This window comes from Protopterus annectens, chromosome 14.part0, assembly GCF_019279795.1.
Source record: "Protopterus annectens isolate FY-2018-M chromosome 14.part0, PAN1.0, whole genome shotgun sequence".
Lineage (NCBI taxonomy): Eukaryota > Metazoa > Chordata > Ceratodontiformes > Protopteridae > Protopterus > Protopterus annectens.
The window spans coordinates 306,327,879-306,348,233 of record NC_056748.1 but is presented as its reverse complement, the minus strand read 5'-3'; positions in this window follow the sequence as shown (position 1 = coordinate 306,348,233).

The window sequence follows — 20,355 nt, the reverse complement described above, 5'->3', positions numbered from 1 at the left end:
CTCAACAACAAAGCGAAAAGCCACCAACTGGACACAAAGTAAATTTATTATAAAACCAGAAACAAACTTCAAAATTTACTATCACAAAGTAAACAATGAAATGTGAGCGCTTTCGTTTAATTAATATTAAACTTCATCAGACAATACTTTTAAAAAAACATCACTTCCTTTTATAACTTCCTGTAATTCAAAAAAGCCCACCATATGGCTCTTCAAATTCACACATGCCTAATAGTACTAAATGGGGAAATAGAATCTAATGATTGTCTATATATTAAATTATGTATAGACTCAAAAGTCATAAAATATATACTTCAATTATGAATCAACTAGCCAGATTTTATATAGATTAACTATATAAATAATATATTATTATTAAAAAATATATATATATATATAAATATATATATATATATATATATATATATAAATAAATGTATGCATAAATATATATAAATTAATATAAATTAAATTAAATTAAATTCATGCTTGCCTCACAACAGTAATTAAAATACCCATGATATTAGCTATTTTAAAATTATTTATTAGTTATATATAATAAATAGTAATAATTTAATTAAAAATCTATACATATATAATAATATATTATTTTATTTTAATCTTTAATTTTCTTTCTTTTTAATGCCTTAAGTATTAAAATTGGGGCTATTGAACTACGTTCATTAATTCCTGGCCATATATTAGCCTGTACTTTAATTTGCCATTGTAACTCTTTTTGTTCTAAAAATAACCCCCAAGGATGTTTGTCATCTACTTCTACATGATCAATTACTGTAAAATGGAACTGATGATCTATAAATTCATTAATATGTTTTGCTAAGGCATTATTTGTTTTATTTTTTTTTTATGGAATATTCATGTTCATAGATTCTTTGTGATAACATTCTCTCTGTTTTTCCTATATAAAATATAGGACTAGAGTTACACATCGCTAAATATACTACTGCTTTAGATTTACAATTATATCTACTTTTCAAATAATATTTTTTATTTCTTAAATGGAAAGCATGTCCTTCTTTAATTTTGAAACACCAATTGCAGGCTCCACATTTATTCATCCCTTTTACTATATTTCTATTTTTTGTTATATGGGGTTCACTTTTTAGTATGTCTTTAAAACTTCTACCTTTTCTGTAAACTATTTTTGGTACATCTCCTAAACACTTTTTACATTGTGGGTCATTTTATGAAAGACTTAGAAAATGAAACATATATTGCAGCTATCCACAGAAAAGAATCATATTCGAACAGCTTTTTTCACTATAATAGTTGTCATCCTGAACATCAGAAAAAATCTGTAGTGAAAGGACAATTAGTTAGAGCTGCTCAAATGATTACTAATTTTGAACAATTTGAAACAGAATGTAAATATTCTAAGAAGTATGTTTATCAATACGTGTTATCCACAAGTATTGGTCGATGCATTAATATTAGAAGTAACTAATAAAAGATTAAGTGGTCATTTTAAGCCTATTTTATTTAAACAAAAATTAGTAGAGGCTATTAATAATGACACATCTAATATAATAAATGACCAAATTATTGATGGTATAAGTAAAGTTGAAAAGAATAATTTTGCAAAAGCTTTAATTATTACTTATTCTCAAGAACATTATTTATTAAGAGAAATATTTATTAATAATTGGACAATACTTATGGATGACCCACAATGTAAAAAGTGTTTAGGAGATGTACCAAAAATAGTTTACAGAAAGGGTAGAAGTTTTAAAGACATACTAAAAAGTGAACCCCATATAACAAAAATAGAAATATAGTAAAAGGGATGAATAAATGTGGAGCCTGCAATTGGTGTTTCAAAATTAAAGGAGGACATGCTTTTCATTTAAGAAATAAAAAATATTATTTGAAAAGTAGATATAATTGTAAATCTAAAGCAGCAGTATATTTAGCGATGTGTAACTCTTGTCCTATATTTTATATAGGAAAAACAGAGAGAATGTTATCACAAAGAATCTATGAACATGAATATTCCATAAAGAAAAATAAAACAAATAATGCCTTAGCAAAACATATTAATGAATTTATAGATCATCAGTTCCATTTTACAGTAATTGATCATGTAGAAGTAGATGACAAACATCCTTGGGGGTTATTTTTAGAACAAAAAGAGTTACAATGGCAAATTAAAGTACAGGCTGATATATGGCCAGGAATTAATGAACGTAGTTCAATAGCCCCAATTTTAAAACTTAAGGCATTAAATAGAAAGAAAATTAAAGATTAAAATAAAATAATGTATTATTATATATGTATAGATTTTTAATTAAATTATTACTATTTATGATATATAACTAATAAATAATTTAAAATAGTTAATATCATGGGTATTTTAATTACTGTTGTGAGGCAAGCATGAATTTAATTTAATTTAATTTATATTAATTTATATAATTTATGCATACATTTATTTATATATATATATATATATATATATATATATTTTTTTTTTAATAATAATATATTATTTATATAGTTAATCTATATAAATTCTGGCTATTTGATTCATAATTGAAGTATATATTTTATGACTTTTGCTTCTATACATAATTTAATATATAGACAATCATTAGATTCTATTTCCCCATTTAGTACTATTAGGCATGCGTGAATTTGAAGAGCCATATGGTGGGCTTTTTTGAATTATAGGAAGTTATAAAAGGAAGTGATTTTTTTTAAAAGTATTGTCTGATGAAGTTTAATATTAATTAAACAAAAGCGCTCACATTTCATTTTTTACTTTGTGATAGTAAATTTTGAAGTTCATTTCTGGTTTTATAATAAATTTACTTTGTGTCCAGTTGGTGGCTTTTCACTTTGTTGTTGAATATTTTGAAATATGTCCATAAATCTCAGGTCATTTACCATTTTCATTTTTTTTTCAGGAAACAGCTGTGCAAATGGGGAATGTATTGCACAAAGAAGGACAGATGGTAACCCCAAAATGGGTATTTATTTTTACAGCAGTTGCAGTAAGAAATTGTTTTTTTATGGATATTCATTGCCTACAACCTTTGTGTAGCAAATGCACAAGTAATGGGTATTCATTAAATATGTAACTCATGACAATTGGGGTGTTCATAAATTACGTTGTGGGTGGGATTTGCTACTGCTCATGGGAGGGGGTGGGTGGTGAGTTCCACTGATGCTTCATAAATTCAGTATGACAAAACCTTTCTTAGTGGGTATGCACTTCATTGACACTTATTGAAGTACTACAGTAAATGGAGGCTTTGCACTATACCATCTGTCTCTAAATACATCAAAATTGAAGGAAAATATTTGTTGTGTTTAAAATTATTTACATGAGTCCTTACTCACTTTACAACAACAATAACTCCACTATTACATTGCAGCACCCTCCTTCTCACTTTGTACTACAAAGAGATGTTTTTGCAAAGCACCTTCTAATGTCTGGAATTCCTGCCAAATTAAATATATAACAGCCCCCGTATAGTCACATTTAGATCCCTACAGCAGTCCTCTGTTTAGTACCACCTAGTGAAAATGCCATAACTTCCTACCCCTAGCAATCTCGTATTTGCCTATCTATAATAATTTGAGTGCCTGTTTTTTTTATTTTCTGTAAACATTGTAAACATTGACCATACTATTTAACAAACTTTATGTTTCTCCATTAATCAATGCAAATATCATGCATGTTATTATATTTGTTCTATACTACACTTCTTAGGTGTGTAAAACTATTTTAAGCTATTTACACTTGGGTCCAGGTTATGATTGAAAAGTGTCAACAGACAAGCACATCTACATACTTAACAAACACAAAACAAATGAGCAAGTTAGTATTTGTATACGTAAATAAATAAATTCATTAATTCAACTTTCCTTTTTACCCTGACTTATTCCAGCTTCCAAACCAGCATATGGAAACACTGGCAACATCAGTGTAGAACAAACACAACCTGCAAAATAAATGTGGGATACTAAAACGTGCAGGATTACGTACAAAAGAAATCTGTAAAGCAAATTTGGGAGAATAAAGTCTGGATTCAGAAAGGTTACCATGAGGTATAAGCATAGTGTACACCTTGCAGTAACCATTTCCAGTTCAGACACAGCGTTACCACTGTGATGCACCACTTAGTGATGCATCTATACAGTGGTTTGTCTCTGTGGCTCACTACAAATGCTAATGAAGCATTCTGGGGGAATGGACTGTGCTAATTAGATATGTGCTCTCCTACAGCTGCCCATGTTAATGAACATGTTCATCTGATCATTGTTAGAAGTAATGGAGTTTAGTGGACATGCATTGTTGGGGTGTAGTATGCACATGTATGTTTGTGACAGCATCTGTGAGTGTATTAGTGGTGTAAGGTGAGTGAGAGAAACTGAGTGTGTGTGTGTGTGTGTGTGTGTGTGTGTGTGTGTGTGTGTGTGTGTGTGTGTGTGTGCGCATCTACATGTCAGGTCACTGTACAGGGGCTACGTAGGGTATATCAAGGTTAGGTGTGTGTGCTTATATGAGTAAATGGGTGAGTGTATGCATAAATGTCATTGGGTGAGGGTGTGTGTGTGTGTTTGTGTGTGTACATGGTATGTGTAGTGTATCCATAAATGTGTAAATGTGTGTGGGGGCATCATACCTCTAAACTCCCCCAGACTAATGAGCAAATCCAGCAACAACAGGGATAATCTCTTTATGTTTTGCCTTAAAGGCACTTATAATATAATTTAAAAAAATTGCAGTATAAATGATGTGGGGCAGGAGAGAAATACTAGACACCAGGGATATTGCCTTTATGTCATTCTTTAAAGGCACTTAAAATACAATATAAAATATTTTTTTAGCATGACAGATGTGTTGAGGGGGACCACTAGACACTAGGAATAACTATTTATATTGTGCCTAAAAACACCTACAAAAATTAAAACCATTTACTCTCTGTGCTCACAAACAGCTGTTGAGCAGAGACCTAGCTCACTGTGCCACTGTTAGACACTAAGAGTAGTCCTTATATAGTACCTGAAGTGTTTGAAAACAAAAAAACAAACAAAAAAGTTTAAGTAAAAAGCACCCTTGACACACAAACAGGAGGTTTAACTCTCCAGTAGCTAAGGAGTTAGTATAAGAGGGTGTTTTTTACCTTATAAGAAGTATGAAACTCTAATGTTTGGCAATATTCACTGATTACAGTAGTATGTGAGTTATGAGGGACAGGGCATGTAGAAGAAGCAACTGCAGGAACCGTCTATAAAATCACGGATGCTGGGAGGATGGTGAAAGGATATGGGACAATGCTAGGAGGAACAGTGGACAACACCAGGTAGAACATTACAAGTATTGCTTGAAGTCATATAAAAAGTTAATAGACCAATAGGTCTGGCATCATGATGGAATCAGGAAGAAGAATGAAACTCTAATGTCTGGCATTATTGACTGAATGTAATCATCTGTGATGTCCGCGGGGGAGGATAAAACATAAGAGGACACATCAGGGACATTCTGTCAACTCTGGCACTGTTAAAAGGTATATGTTTGTGAGTATGTGTGTTTTAACATGTGCATGCGTGTGGGGGAGAGAATGGTGGGGTGTATCTATGCCAATACAATGCATGGGCCACCTGTGTTGATTATTGGCAGAGTAGTGATTTGCATTTATGGTAGTTAAGGGCAATTCACAGACACACAAATTAGTTGATACTGAGGTTTTTTTTTCATTGAAGCTAAGATGTCTGTGAATTGCAGTTTCTTGCATCATAGAAACAGTTCATTTTCGCCACAGCTCTCACCAAGGGCAGTGGGGTTCTTTCCGAATCTGTGAGTAAAACTTTATTTTATTTTACAGTTTGATAAATGGAAATGTGAACTGGTCTACCAACCCTTTTCAGTCATGACCCAGGTACAAAAGTAAAGCATAAGAAAGAACAAATAACAGTACAGGGTTTTATACAAAATAAGTCAATGCAGTATTGTAGACATGCTTTAAGGAGATAAAATATGGGTGCAAAAGTAGAACTAATTACTCAATGTAATCATTAAATGTAACTTATTCGTTTTGTAAGCAGACTTGCAGGACTACCCACAATAAAGGCTTTCAGCAACACAAAACAGTGCAAAAACATTATCTTCTCCACCCAACAATGTCCCTCACTGACTCTATGTAGCTTTGTTAACATAAGACTGTCCTTACAAAACAAGACCCAGTGAAGGACTGGATAACCAGTTAAAATGATGGTAGACTAAAACTCAAGATCCTGTTGTGTGTTCCGTAGGGCTCACTATAAGCATGATAAAAGGGAACTTGTGTAAAGAGATTAAATCTGAGTCAGTGTAAACCATGGATTAGCCTCTACAAGCTTTGATTTGTCACGCAAGCATCCCAGAATTCATTTTAATTTTCTGTTTTGTTATTGTTGCTGTTTTCATCCAAACAACAACAATCTCTTTGCGCTTTTCATTCTGCAGTTAAACTTCCTGAAGGACTGAATTGAGCTTGCTGTTTACAGAAATGTCCTTTCTTTTTGTCTTTCTTGTGAGCATTGTATCCAAGGGGCAACAGATAGTATATGTGACTTGATCCTGGTTTCAAACATGCTAGGATCTCAGGAGAATATAGCATTGTATAAGCCTATAAGGCATCTTGGTTGAGGTTTCACAGCCTCCATATTAGGAGGAAGATGATTCACAGCTCTTTTGATGATGCTTAGTAGAGTCATAAGAAAAGGTGAGTGCTAGTTGAAGGGCAGGCAGGACTTGGGTTGGATGTATTATTGCCACGAGGTAGTTAGTAGGGAAGCTTCATGAAGAGGAATAGCTGAATGCATAATGTGTGTATAAGGTATAGTGTCTGCTAACAGGCTATGTCCTTATGTGAAATACTACATTTCTGTAGATTTTTTATGGTGGGGCAATAGTGGGGAAATTAGTAGAAGGTATATGTAACCTGAGAAGCAGGGCATAGTTAAAGTTATACGTAGACCCTGAAGGAGCACAGACACCACAATGGTGTACTGGTAGTATCACTGCCTATAGTATGAGGCACAGCTGAGGATAAAAAATGAACACAACTGGGAAGAAATTTTTATTTATTTATTTATTTGCAATTTGATTACCAGGGAAGTCCACTGGGCCAAATTGACCCATTTTCAGTGGAGGCCCGAGGAGAAAAGCTCCAAGATGCATTATACAATTTAGATACAACTGATAGTTAATATTAAAGATATCATGTAGAATAGTTACTCATAAATGCATTCAATCTCATGCATAGTTAACAATTTCATTAAGCTTGAAGGTAGGGATCATACACTTTCATTTGAGGAAAACAGATATGGGTTAGGTGTGGAAACAGTTTACATACAAACCTTTTAAGAAAATGTAAATATGCTTTACATACACACATCAACAGTAAAATGATACTTACAATATTTACAAGGTTGGGCTGTGTGAGGATAGCTGTAGGAGCTCTTGAGAGCTTAGAGAGAAGCTATAGAAATTGCTAAGAGCTTAGTTAGGCTCATAGGAAGATAACTATGAGTGTTGTAGAGCTTGGGAACCAGAGCGAGAACCCCCTTGAATTAGGTTGGGTGAAGGCAGGTGCATTTCCATTTAGTGAACAGGTGTTTGAATAGTTGGGTTTTGAAGTTTTCTGAGTTTGGTATGTTTCTTAGTGTGGAGGGAAGGGAATTCCATTTTTTGCCTAGTGAGAAAGACAGGAGAAATTGGCCAGCAGAACGTTTAGGTTTATGGATAATAATTAAGTTCAGATTTTCAGATCTGAGAGCTCTGTTGGGTGTATAAGGGGGAAGGATGTTAGTTAGAACAGGACATTTTGTTGGGTGAAATATGAGTCTATGTGCAGTAGTGAGTTCGAGATAGTCTAGGTAGTTTGGGAGTTCAAGAGGAGGACAGGTTGGTTAGGAGAGGTGCTCCGTATAATAAGGAAGGAAGAAGATAAGTCAAGGCCAGAGTTTGCCTGGTAGAGCTGGAGAGAAAGCAATTATTCCTATACATCATACCTAGCTTTTGGTGGGTTTTCTTAATATTTTGTTGAATATGAATATCAAACTTGAGGTGTTCATCTACAGTAATGCCAAGTAGTATGGCAGAGGGGACCACTTCAATAGGTGAGTTGGTTTGACTATAGACTTTGAAATTGTTTTTATCGTAGGAGAGGGTCTTTGTGGGAGGGAATAGTAGAATCTTTGATTTATTTGCATTGAGAGAGAGGTGGTTTTGGTGCATCCAGTTTTCAGTTGTTGAGAAGGCAGTTTGGGTTTTAGTCAGCAATTCAGAGAGGTTTGAGGCAGAGCAGACTAAAGTTGAATTGTCTGCGTATTGAATGATTTTAGCATCAGGAATAGCATTGTGAAAGTTATTGATGAAGATGTTAAAAAGCATTGGCCCAAGGATGGATCCCTGTGGTACGCCAGTTGGAGTAGGTAGGAAGGAAGAGATGGAGTTCTTCCATTTGACTGCCTGTGGTCTGTCTGATAGATAGCGGGAGAACCAGGATAAAGCATTATGTGAGAGATTAAGGTTTGAGAGATGACAGATAAGGTGAGGGAAACAGTAACAAAGGCTTTAGACAGATTGAGTAAAACAGTAGAAACTAAGTGGCCTGAATCTCGGGCTTGATTGACAGTTTCTAGGAAAGAGAGTAGAGCAGTTATTGTGCTCTGGCCTGGACGGAAGCCATACTGGGTAGGAGTGAGAAGATTGTTTTGGGTCAGGAAAGGCATAAGTTGGAGGTGGATGCATTTTTCTATGATTTTGGAGATTGGTGAGAGCAAAGCAATGGGGCGAAAGTTTGAGATGCTGGTATTTTTGCCTCCTTTATGAAGAGGAAGAATATAAGCTGAGCACCAGAGTTTGGGGACATATGATTCTTTTATGAATCAGTTGATAATGATGCTGATTGGGAGAGCAATACCATCAGCAGCACATTTTAGGAAGGAAGAGGGAATATTGTTGGGATCGTTAGAGCAAAGTTTAAGTTTGGACAAAAGTTTTTTTATAAAGTTAGTGGAGATGGATTTCAGTTCAAACAGATGAGGTGAGTTAGAAGGGGCAAGAGTGTAGAGCAGTTGGGTTATTATTGGGAAATGTCTTGGTGAGGGTAGTAATAGTGTCTATGAAAAATTAGTTAAATTCAGAGCCTAGTTCGAGGTCAGATTTACTTGGGTCAGGACAGGGATTATTCTTGGAGCCTGGATTGAGGAGTGACTTTATTGAGTTCCAGAAATTTTTTTTTTTTGTTATTGGACTGAAGTTTGATATAGTGGAATTTTTTGTCTTTGGTGATTAGTCGTTTTGCACGGTTGCAGAGCTGTTTATATTGGAGCAAGGTATTGGCCAGTTTATTGTTTTGGTAAAGCTTCCATAGTTTGTCTCTGTGGTGCATAATCTGTTTTGTCTCTTTGGATAGCCAAGGATCAGTTTTAGTTTTTATCCTTTTGTTTCTTAGTGGGGCTAGTGAGTTTAAAGTATCAAGGAAGACAGAGTTGAAGTATTCTATAGGCTTGTCAAGAGGAAGGATGTTTAGAATTTGCCAGTTCATTTGTTTGAAAGTATTTGAGAAAGTAGTTGGGTTGACGCTACTGAGGTTACGAGTTTGAATGTATTGTTGCTGGTGTGGGGAGGAACTAGCTGAGTGATGCATGAAGTCTGGGAGGTGGTCACTAAAGGTATCAGGAATTGTGCCAGAATTAGTTATTTTATTTGGATCTGAGACTAGGATCCAATCTATAGTGGATCCGAGAGGGTTTATTTTGTTAGGACGAGTGATGGAGAGGATTATTTGAGTGAAGTTATAGAGGTTAATGGTAAGGGAGGGAGGGAGAGGGGCAATTGATTTTATTCTAGTCAATATTTACATCACCAAGGATATAAGTTTCATAGTTAATTTCAGTAAAGGCCCATATGAGAATATTTTCGAGTGTAGAGATATTGTTACCAGGTGAGATATATAGGGGAAAGATGCAGATATTTTTATGTTTATTTAGTTTTAGAATTCCAGCAGTTAGTTCAGTGTTCTGGAATTGAGGAATTGGAATTTGGAGGGGAATTAAGGTTAGAAAGTTGGAGTAGACTAGGGCAGTGCCTCCACCGTTTTTTATTTAGTCAGTCATTATATCCTGGGGGCAGAATCTCAGAGTCAGAGATAAAGGGCTTGAGCCAGGTTTCAGAGATGGCTAAGATATCTGGTTGGTTATGGCTTAACCAAGCTTGAAATTGGTGTACTTTGTTATTTAGACTTTGTGTATTAATTGTAAAAATCTTTAGGGTGTTGAGGTAGGAGGAAGAGAATAAGGGATGAGTGTTGTTAATAAAGGATGTAGGACCAGGGTTAGGATGGATATCACCAGCTTGGACTAGGTTGGTGAAGGAGAAATCCTTTAGCCATATTGGTCTGCCAGGCATGAATTTTGGTAGATTGTAGATTGGAGCAGGTGACAGTATCTTGATCAAGCTTGTTGATGCAGTATTCATTCATTCGTTCATTCATTCTTCCATTAATTCACTCATTTGCTTATTCTTTCTATAATTCTTGATTTATCCATCTCGGTGTTACAGGGGAGATAAAGCCTATCCTGGTACTTAATAGGCACATGGCAGGGAAGCTAATCCTGGACATAATGTTAGTAAATCCCAGGATACACATATTCACACCTATAAGAAATTAGGAACACTGCCAATTCACCTATTGTAAAATTTTTGGATGTATTAGGAAAGTAGAACACCTGGCAAGCACCTGTGCCACTGGTGGTGGGGCGTGCAAACTCCAGATAGAAGGCACCACAAATGGAAAATGACAGGGAAAATCAACCACTGTAAGGAAGCAAAACTAACCTCTGCAACACTGTATCACTGTATTAAATACAGACCTATGGAAAAAAACTGCAAATAGTGACTACATACCAAGAAGAGATGTGAGCGAAACTATACAGAGTAACTACTGTTGATGAAGGGAGGAAAGGCAAGTGCCTTCAAAGACAGTTCTGTTGTGTATTAATCATCACAAGTGAGGAACTGACAACCTCCATGGTTGTTGCCTGTTGGATGCCAGCATCTTTCCATGTTTAAATGAAATTTCAAATATTAAATGCATTTTAAAATCATACTTTAAGACAATGATTTGATATTATGTGACTGATTTTATATTCCTTTTTGATATATATTTTGTTGTATTTATCCTTCCAGGCTTTTGGAAATAAGGGAGTATACTGGACCTCACCTGTGTTTTTGTGTAGCTGTCACAATGCTATGGAGGTAGCGTACTTTGGCAGCTGGCACTGTAACATTCTGACCATTTCTAAACAAAGGATGAAGGGCATGGTCTGTTTCAGGCTGTGAATTATGGGCACAGTTTTGGACAGGATCCACTGAAAACAAAAAGATCTGTTTTGGGCTGTTATCACTTTTTGGTTTTAAATTTGTTGGTTAACAGCTGTTCCTAATACACTTCTGAGGAAGAAAGATGCTGAGGGTCAATATAGGTTCATAGGTTGGTACTAGGCTATCGGCCCTAGGGCCTATACAAGCCTAGCCATAACTCTTCCATTATCTCATTATTCAGGGTTCAGTTTTACAGTATGATCAATGGTGATAGTGGACAGCACTGGGTCTTGTATAAGCTCTATTATCACCAAAAGAATATAGGGCCAGATTCAGATAAAGCTGCTATAAGCCTTAACACTGGCTGCTACTGCTGGTGGTGGACCATTCTGATTAAGAGACAGGCCCACTGCAGTGATCCTACACAGTCTGTAGGATCACCACAGTGGGCTATCTCCTTAGCCAAGCTATATGCTAATGAGGCATTCTGGGGGAGTGGTCTATGCTAATGAGGCATGTGCTCTTACATAGAAATGCCTGTAGTAAGGATTTTGCACAGCCAAGCAAATCAGAGAATCACTTGGCTCCATAAGCTAGCTGAGTCAGATCAATTAGCTCAGTGAAGTTCATGTTCACCCATTACTTTCAATGGATGAGATCACATTAGAGGTAATATATATATATATATATATATATATATATATGTGTGTGTGTGTGTGTGTGTGTGTGTGTGTGTGTGTGTGTGTAGCTTCATGTGTGAGTGTATGCAGGGGAAAGTGGTCTCGGGGAGAGTTTGTGCGTGAGCGTGTGTGTGTGTGTGTGTGTGTGTGTGTGTGTGTGTGTGTGTGTGTGTGTGTGTGTGTGTGTGTGTGAGAGAGTAAATGAGCAGTGTCTGTGCCAACACAATGCATAGGCTGATTAGCACTACTGGTCACACCATGTGATTTAGAGACATGCAAATTAGCTGATAATGAGGTATTTTTTCATCGCAGCTAATGGGTCTCTGAATCTCATTTCTTGCAATTACAGAAGCAGCTCTTTTCCGATGCAGCTCTTAGTGCATGAGTTAGATTTCTTTATAAATCTCAGGGATGATCTGATCATATTACAAAATACATTACTGGACAATCATATGTGACTGTATACTCCCTCTTCCAAAGAAAAGATTTAGAAATATGACTTTGTGGCATACAAGTTTTGAGTTAAATTTGACAATATCCCCACTCCACTCATATTAATGATATAAGGTAGGAAATGCCAAAAATAATACAAGTTTCACAAAAATCTTATGTTTAACATGCCACAAGCAAGCAAACTTCTTAAACCTATAGCCTACTTTAAAAAAATGCCAAAATGGCATTGAATTACCCAAGGTGAAATCAACAAAAATTATATAAAATGGGTTCCTATTACGTATTTGAAATTTTACAACTTTGTACACCATATGGTCAAACCCATATATTTCAAGTTTTAAAACTTTGAATACATAAAAAAAAAAGAAAAAGAACAAAACTTACCTGATTGTTTTAAGCGGGGGGGGGAGGCAAGCTCCCCTGCACCCCCACACCTTCCGCTCTTTACATATACCAACTCCGAGATCGCAATACAGTATAGTAAAGGGAAATCTTCCCTTTTTGCACTGTACTGCATTATAGTGCAGTCTCGGAGTTGGTATATTTAAAGAGCGGGGGATGTGGGGGGGTGCAGCCCGTCATGTGTGGGGTTCAGGCGGGCTTGCCCCCCTGCTTAAAACAGTCAGGTAAGGTTTTTTTTTTTTTTTAACGTTTTTGAAGTTTTACAACTTCGAACATATGGGTTCGACCATATGGTGTTCAAACATGTAAAACTTCAACAATGTAATAGGAACCCTATAAAACAACTCATTTGGACATTTATAATGCAATGTAGAATAAATAAAAAGATGAGATTAATGGAAACATCATTTCACGTTCTGAAAATTCATGAATCCCCACACAAGAACAAAGAATGCAGTTTTCATGGCAACAGAAACTTACACAGAAAGTAATTCATATGTTAAAAGCTAGACCTAAAATGAAATAGGTGCTGCCTAGAAATTTGCTGCAGTTAATGGAGGAGAGTGGACCTTGTGTAATGATTTCACTCGTATTAAGCATAAGTGGTAAAAGGTAGTAGAGCTTTCTTAGATACAGACAGTACAAACACAGACCAGGCTTCTGCTCTAAGTACACTACAGTCACAATGGCCCCTGATTCAATACTGTATCACTGTCTTCTAGTGAGAGGCTGACATCCCATTTTTTTAACTACTAATGAATATGGGATAGATATGAAATATCTCTTCCAAGCACCAAGCCTTGGAGAAAGACCCATAGTGCCATCTTCACCTCACCCTGTGTGCACGGGCAAGGTGACAATGCATGTAATTTGTGGACGCTGGTTTCCCTAGGAATGTTGCTCTGAAAATGGGTACAGTAGATAAGATCTGTTCATGTCCCAGCCATCTGCCACTGCTCATTGCCACTGAGGATAAGACCATCCTGACAGACCCTCCTGGGCCAAGTGTTAGACTGTTGATCTTCCCATTCACCAAGCTGGACATCAGTAAGAGTTTGATGGAAGGTGAGTACCAGAGCCAGGCCGTATGCAGTCATCCTAAGCCCTTTTTCCTCTCTTTGTACAATCCCATCTTTGCATGCTCATGTTTAGTCATGCTGTTTGAATACACAGTTTGTGCTACCACGTGCCATTTTGTAAGAAAAGAGCAAGATCCTCTGTTCTAGAACTAGCCAGTAGAGGTATTCTCTGTCTGTCTTTCTGTTTATTCCTTCCATTCTTGTCTCTCACCTGCAGCTGAGTCAGAAGAGACAGACACGTTAATAAACCTTCTGATCTTTCAGCTGCCCTCATGTGCACTCCATCTTTGAAGAAACTCTCAAATCCACTGTAGAGTGACTGTCTTTCTCCTCCTTGTGCGTCTCTCCAGAAGAATCCGAACACTATTTTTGAATGAAGAAAAAAGAATTCCTGTTGCAAAAATATGGAAAAATTGAATTATCCCTCTCTGTAACCTATGTAATGTTTGTTGCTTGAAGAAAGCCAGGTTAGAGTTTGGGTCCTTCAGTACCTTAATGTTGATAATTTATGTAGTAAACCCTTGAGCTGCTTTTCCTTTTAATTAGTTATCCCCAAAATGATTTTATGTCCATTCCTCCATTCAGTGTATGTATCAGGAACATCAGCACTTGACCACTCTTCTCGCATACATACAAGGAGTCAAAGGCTATGGACAGGTCTGGCAAATTTCTTTACTATTCTGCCACCCCATGTCTGTGTCCCTTTAACTACTGGATCAAAATTTAATAAAACTATATTTCTTCACTCTGACAAGTAGAAATATATCTAGAAAGACAATCATAGAGCATCTTTTGCTGATTTTCATATGCTCTGGTTCACCTTTAATAGCCAAGATGCAGTGGCAGGGACTGCAGCCAGAAGCATCTATCTGTACAGGCAGCGTGGTTCCAGTTATTCCTGTCCCGTAAGGCACTGCACAAGACCATCCTGCATCGTCCATTTAAAAGTATGATTCTTCAAAGAAAACAGCTTCATAGATCAAAAAAGAGTTAAGAAAATAGACAAGTGCTCTCCATTGGTAGATGATATATCCAAGCTTCTTGATTTTCTCTTTCTCTGCACCATTCCAGTCCTTCTAAGAAAGAAATAAAGCAGACAGGCTAACATGATTTAAATATCATAAACTGGGAGTTCCATGTAAACGCTGAGTACATAGAAATATCTTGGAAAAAAAATAACTTTTTTTAATACAGTACTTTAACAATAGTTATTCAGACTCAAACTGGGCAAAATATTATAGAATACCATGGTGAAATCACAAATTACGTAAATTCCAAAGAAAGAAGAGGCATGTTGTCAGATTTATAAAAGGTATACTACCATTATTTATAAATCATGAGTAAAATTACAAAGTACTTGGAGACAGTTTAACTAGCACAAACACGTCATTCATTTGTCAGTGCTCACTGTAGGAAACCTCAACCATTTGAACCTTTATTAGTCAGCAATATAAACTAAATGAACATCTATGACTATGGGTAGTGTAATTACCTAGACATACTCTACCTACATTAATGGTTCACTATTAAAAGGTATGACAACTCCATTTTATACTGTACATCTGCTGTGCCTGTAATTACTTGGGTAATGATAAGAATGCTAGATGAAAGCTAACAATCTCAGTAAGAAGGGTCTTCACTTCATATTCAGCCAAATTGTTTCTGAAATACATTTATTTTAATATCTTTACAAAAGTTATATACCTGCAGCTCAGCAATATTCCTTATTACTAGAAAAGCCACATGTAGTTCCAGTGTATAATACAAGCTGCATTTACAGAACCTTTAAATTACAACCTATTAGTTTGGTTTCTGTTTGTGAGATGTACTTTAAGAAATGCATTCCACTGCTATTATTAGGGTCACATTTTTTTCGCCATTGGTAGATGTAACACAGCAGATGATAACAAACAATCTTGAAAGATTTTTTATTAACCAATAAGTCACTTTCTACATATGGGTTTTCATATATTAGATACATAGCTGTAGCTCTCAAATGCATTTAACACTGTTGTGCACCAAAGTATCATAAAAAGTCTGAAAGTATGTAACATCAGTTCTTGTCATATAAAATGGTCCCATAGCTAGCTATTTCAATTACAAACTGTACACTCCAGTTTCGTTTTTCTAACTGGCTGCCTGTACCATATGGTGTACCACAGAGGTCAGTATCAGGCCATTTGCACTTAATTACTTACTACTAACTTTTCCAACTTGCACATTCTGCTAGTACTCCAAAGTACACAGGTAGCTAATGAATCAGTTGAGGATACTGAGAAATGTAACCTAGCTAGAAATTTCCTCATATGTTTCCAACTTATGCTGTGGTATTTATTAGCACAAACATGACATCTATAGAATACTAAGATGTACATGACAAATGAAATTAGATACTTAAGAACAACCATTTAAATCAGCTTATAGGTTTGTAGGAGTATACTAGGCTAACAACCACTAGGGTCATTATAAGCCTAGCCTTACAACCAAAATGTGACCCACAAATCTGATTTATATAAGGGGTGATTTACTGAGTGCCTGAGTGCATCATAGAAATTGGCACCAGACCAGGGGTGAATTTCCAATTACCCATCTGTTGGTCCAAATTGTACTTAAGTAGGGTTAAGGAGGAATTCTGTTTCAAATGGATAGGGAGTTTGTTCCAGAGGAAGGGAATTCTTTGAGAAGCACATCTGTCTCTCCAACATGTTTTATTTATGATGTATGCAAAATTTAGGTTTTTTACTCTAGCAGTTCTGATATATGCCATGGTGGTGCAGCAGTAGAGTTGTCGCCTCACAGCAAGAGGTTCTCCCGTTCGATTCTCGGCTGGAGTACCTTCTGTGTGGAGTCTGCATGTCCTCCCTGCAGTCGAGTGACGTTCGAAAGACATGCGTGAATATGTGTGCCTTCGTTGAAGGTTGGGCATTGGGCTGGTACCTTAGCACCATAAAAATTACTGCCAATCATTAGCAGACCGGAGTTCCGCTGTGGCGACCCCTAACCAGGAAAAGCTGAAAGAAGAAGAACAACTCTAGCAGTTCTGATGTTTGTTTTGCAGATGTGCAAAAGGTTCATCAAAACAGGGTCAAGGGATACCCTGTATGCCAGGCAAAGATCACCTCTCAGAAGTCTCTGTGATACTGAGTAAAAAGACAGAGCCTTGAGATGGTCAGCATAGGAACTTCCTGTATTCTTTTTGTAAGGAACCTTTGCGGATTTTCCTGTTGCTGCATGTGTCTAGTCAGGTACATACTGAAGTGGGCATTACACTGTGTGATGGGTCTGATGAGGGCCAAGTACAGTGGTATGATAACCTCACTAGACCTAGATGTCATGCCCTTGGTTATAAATTGAGCAACATAGAAGGATTTTCTTACTATCTTGGATACATCTCAGTGGAAAGCTAGGCTACAATCTACATGATTTACCAGATCCCTGACTAATGAATCAACTTCTTGGGGTATTTTATTGATGATGTAGTTACCAGGGGTGGCTAACTTCCCAAAGGGTACTATAATGCATTTCTTGTTATTGTGTTTTAAGCCATGGTTTTGGCATCAAGCATTTGTCTGTGTTAGACCTTCCTGAAGGGTGTTCTCATCTTGAGTGGATTCAATAACTGCTCCCAGTTGTTTCATCTGCTATCTTGGTTAGCCAGAGGCCTTTGACATGGGTTTTGACATCTGAGAAGTAGATGCCAAAGAGGAGTGGGCCTAGTACAGAGCCCTGGGGTACTCTTCTGGTGACTGGCCTCTTTGTGGAGGTGACCTCACTGATTCTAACTTCCTGGGTCCTATCAGTGAGCCAGCTAGCTATTCAGTGTGTTATAAAGGGGTTTATACCTTATAGTGTAAGTCTGTTGACAATACCCAAGTTGGGTATTGTATCAAATGCTTTAGGCATATCTAGGTAGGCAATACACACGGTTTCCCCCTCATCCATTGCCTTAGTGACCTTTTCAAAGAAGTCGACCAGATTCCTTTGACAAAGCCAAACTGGAATGGATTCAGTGTAAGGAGGTCTCCTAAGTTGTTCTTGATAATTTCCATGATATTTTTTCCAATGGTTTTACAAATAAGACTAGTCAAACTAATAGGTCTGTAGTTTCCAGGATCTGTTGAAGCTCCTCCCTTATGAAGGGAGATGACTGTCGCAGTCCTCTATTTATGTGACACAAAGCCTGTTTTAAGACTATACTTAAGTAATGACTCCAGGGGTCCTGATAAGTCATTTTAGACTGTTCAGGAGGCATCCTGGGATGTTATCAGGGCCCACTGAGGCTGTGTTCTTGGCTTTAGTGAGTGTACCCAGTATATGCTCCCTATATATAGTTGGAGGGGCTATGTTTGAGGGTATGTTTTGGGATATGGTTGGGGAGAGAGGGGGATAAAGTTGGAACTAAATTTGTCCGCTAACAGGTTTGCTATATTGCCGTGCTTGTTGAATGTGGTGCCATTAGCCATCAATGTTTCTGACATAGTTGAAGAAGGCCTTATGGTTATCTTTCACCTGGGAGGCTATCTTAACGTCAGAGCTGGCTTTGCCTTACCTAATTAGCCCTCTTAGCTGCTTGTTTAGTTTGATGAGAGCATTTTTATCTTTATGAGAATTACCATTCCTGATTTCTGCCTTATTTGTTTCACGGGCTAGTCCTGAGCTTACTTTTGATAGATACCACCGACTCTGTGCAGCCATTAACATGGATGTACAGAGTTTCTGAGAACAATTCAGCATAGGCTGCTGTGTTCTTGAAGTTTGGGGGGGCATTGAATTTTGACATTCCATCACTTAATAAAAGGTAATTTACCTTGGAATAGTTCCTAATGTTACTGGTTTTAATGGGATTATAGAGCTCATTTTGATTTCAAAGGAGACAGCTTTATGGTTGGACATTTCCAGGGAGAATGAGACACTGAGGAGAGTGCAGCCAGCATTCACCCATATTTGTGAACACAAGGTCCAATATGTTGGAGCCTTTAGTAGGTGTAACTTGACCTTTGACTATATTATTTAACAGAAAATAATAAAGCCAGACATCTATTGGGCTTAAGTTTGAACTCTGAATTTATTAGGGAACAAAATAATACTTCTGGAATTGAATAAACTCTTTAGTAGGTCTGTTACTGAATACACTGCCAGTTTCTTTTAACCTAGATGCAAAGCATATTACATATTCAGAGATAATTTATTAGCCAAATGACATCTCTTTCTGACAAGGACTCTTCTAGATAGCAGTGTTAAATCTGTTTATCGTGTATTACAGGCCATTACAAGGTACATTACCCTAAAGTCAAAAAGCTCCAAATGTTCAGTATTAAAATGTCCTAGACATGTAAGACAGACTTCTTTGTCATTCAGGCTGTCTCAATGATCTGGAATAAGTTACTTGCTTTAGTACTGAAAATGGGGTTATTAGCATTATTAAATGTACATATTTTTTTATAAATGGACTGGGATAAAGAAATTCAGTCTGAGCTTCAATGAGTCTGTATCCCTTGATAGTCTTGGGTCATCAGTATTGTCAGTCTTGAAACTAAGAATATGTTTATTAAGCCTGCAGGGTTAACATTTGGAGATATGCAGGTGCTAGTTGAATGTAGTGGTGACAACAATGAGATATGAGTACAAAACAAGTTACAGTTTGTCTGCAGAGGCATTGATTCTGAAGACAGAGAGGTTAGGCTCTCTTACTGAAAATTTCTGCTTAAGGTCTAACTGCCATACTGCAGACTACTAGGATGGTGAACAGGATGGATGGTATGTTCTTTGAGTGAGAGAGTGGAAGACCTAGATCTGTCATTCACTGATAATAGGATGGCATATAGCAAGATGATCGGGTCCACAAAATAATCATGTGAACTCTGAAGTAGCTAAGCTAAAAAAAATGTGACAGAAGTGGTATTAGAGCTCAGTCTCCAAATGAATGGACAAGTTAAAGCTTGTATTTAAGGAACTGCATCACAGTGATTGTGGTCAACAACTGAAACTAGGTCACAGGGTGGATAGCACAGAACAGAACTACTGACATCTTCAAAAGGTCCTGGGGTGGATGAAGGAAAGTAAAAGGGAAAAATACGGATGCAGCTCCAGTAGAAAGTAAAACTAGACAGCTGTTCAGACTTCTGCTGTCTCATATGTGCACATAATCTAAAGCCTGTTTATTTTCTTTATTTTAGAAAAAAACTAGCTGTGAAACAGAACAGAATTTTTGCCCACAGACAAACTCATTACTGATTATATTAAGTAGTGGCATGCATATGTAGGGGGACTAGGGGTACAGCTCTTGACATAGCATTTTGAAGGATTTAATCCCTTACAGCAAAATAAAGTATAGTAGATTTTTAAGAATACTTTGGAAAGCTTTCATATATATGCCAGTGGCAATGTAGTTTTCACTGAA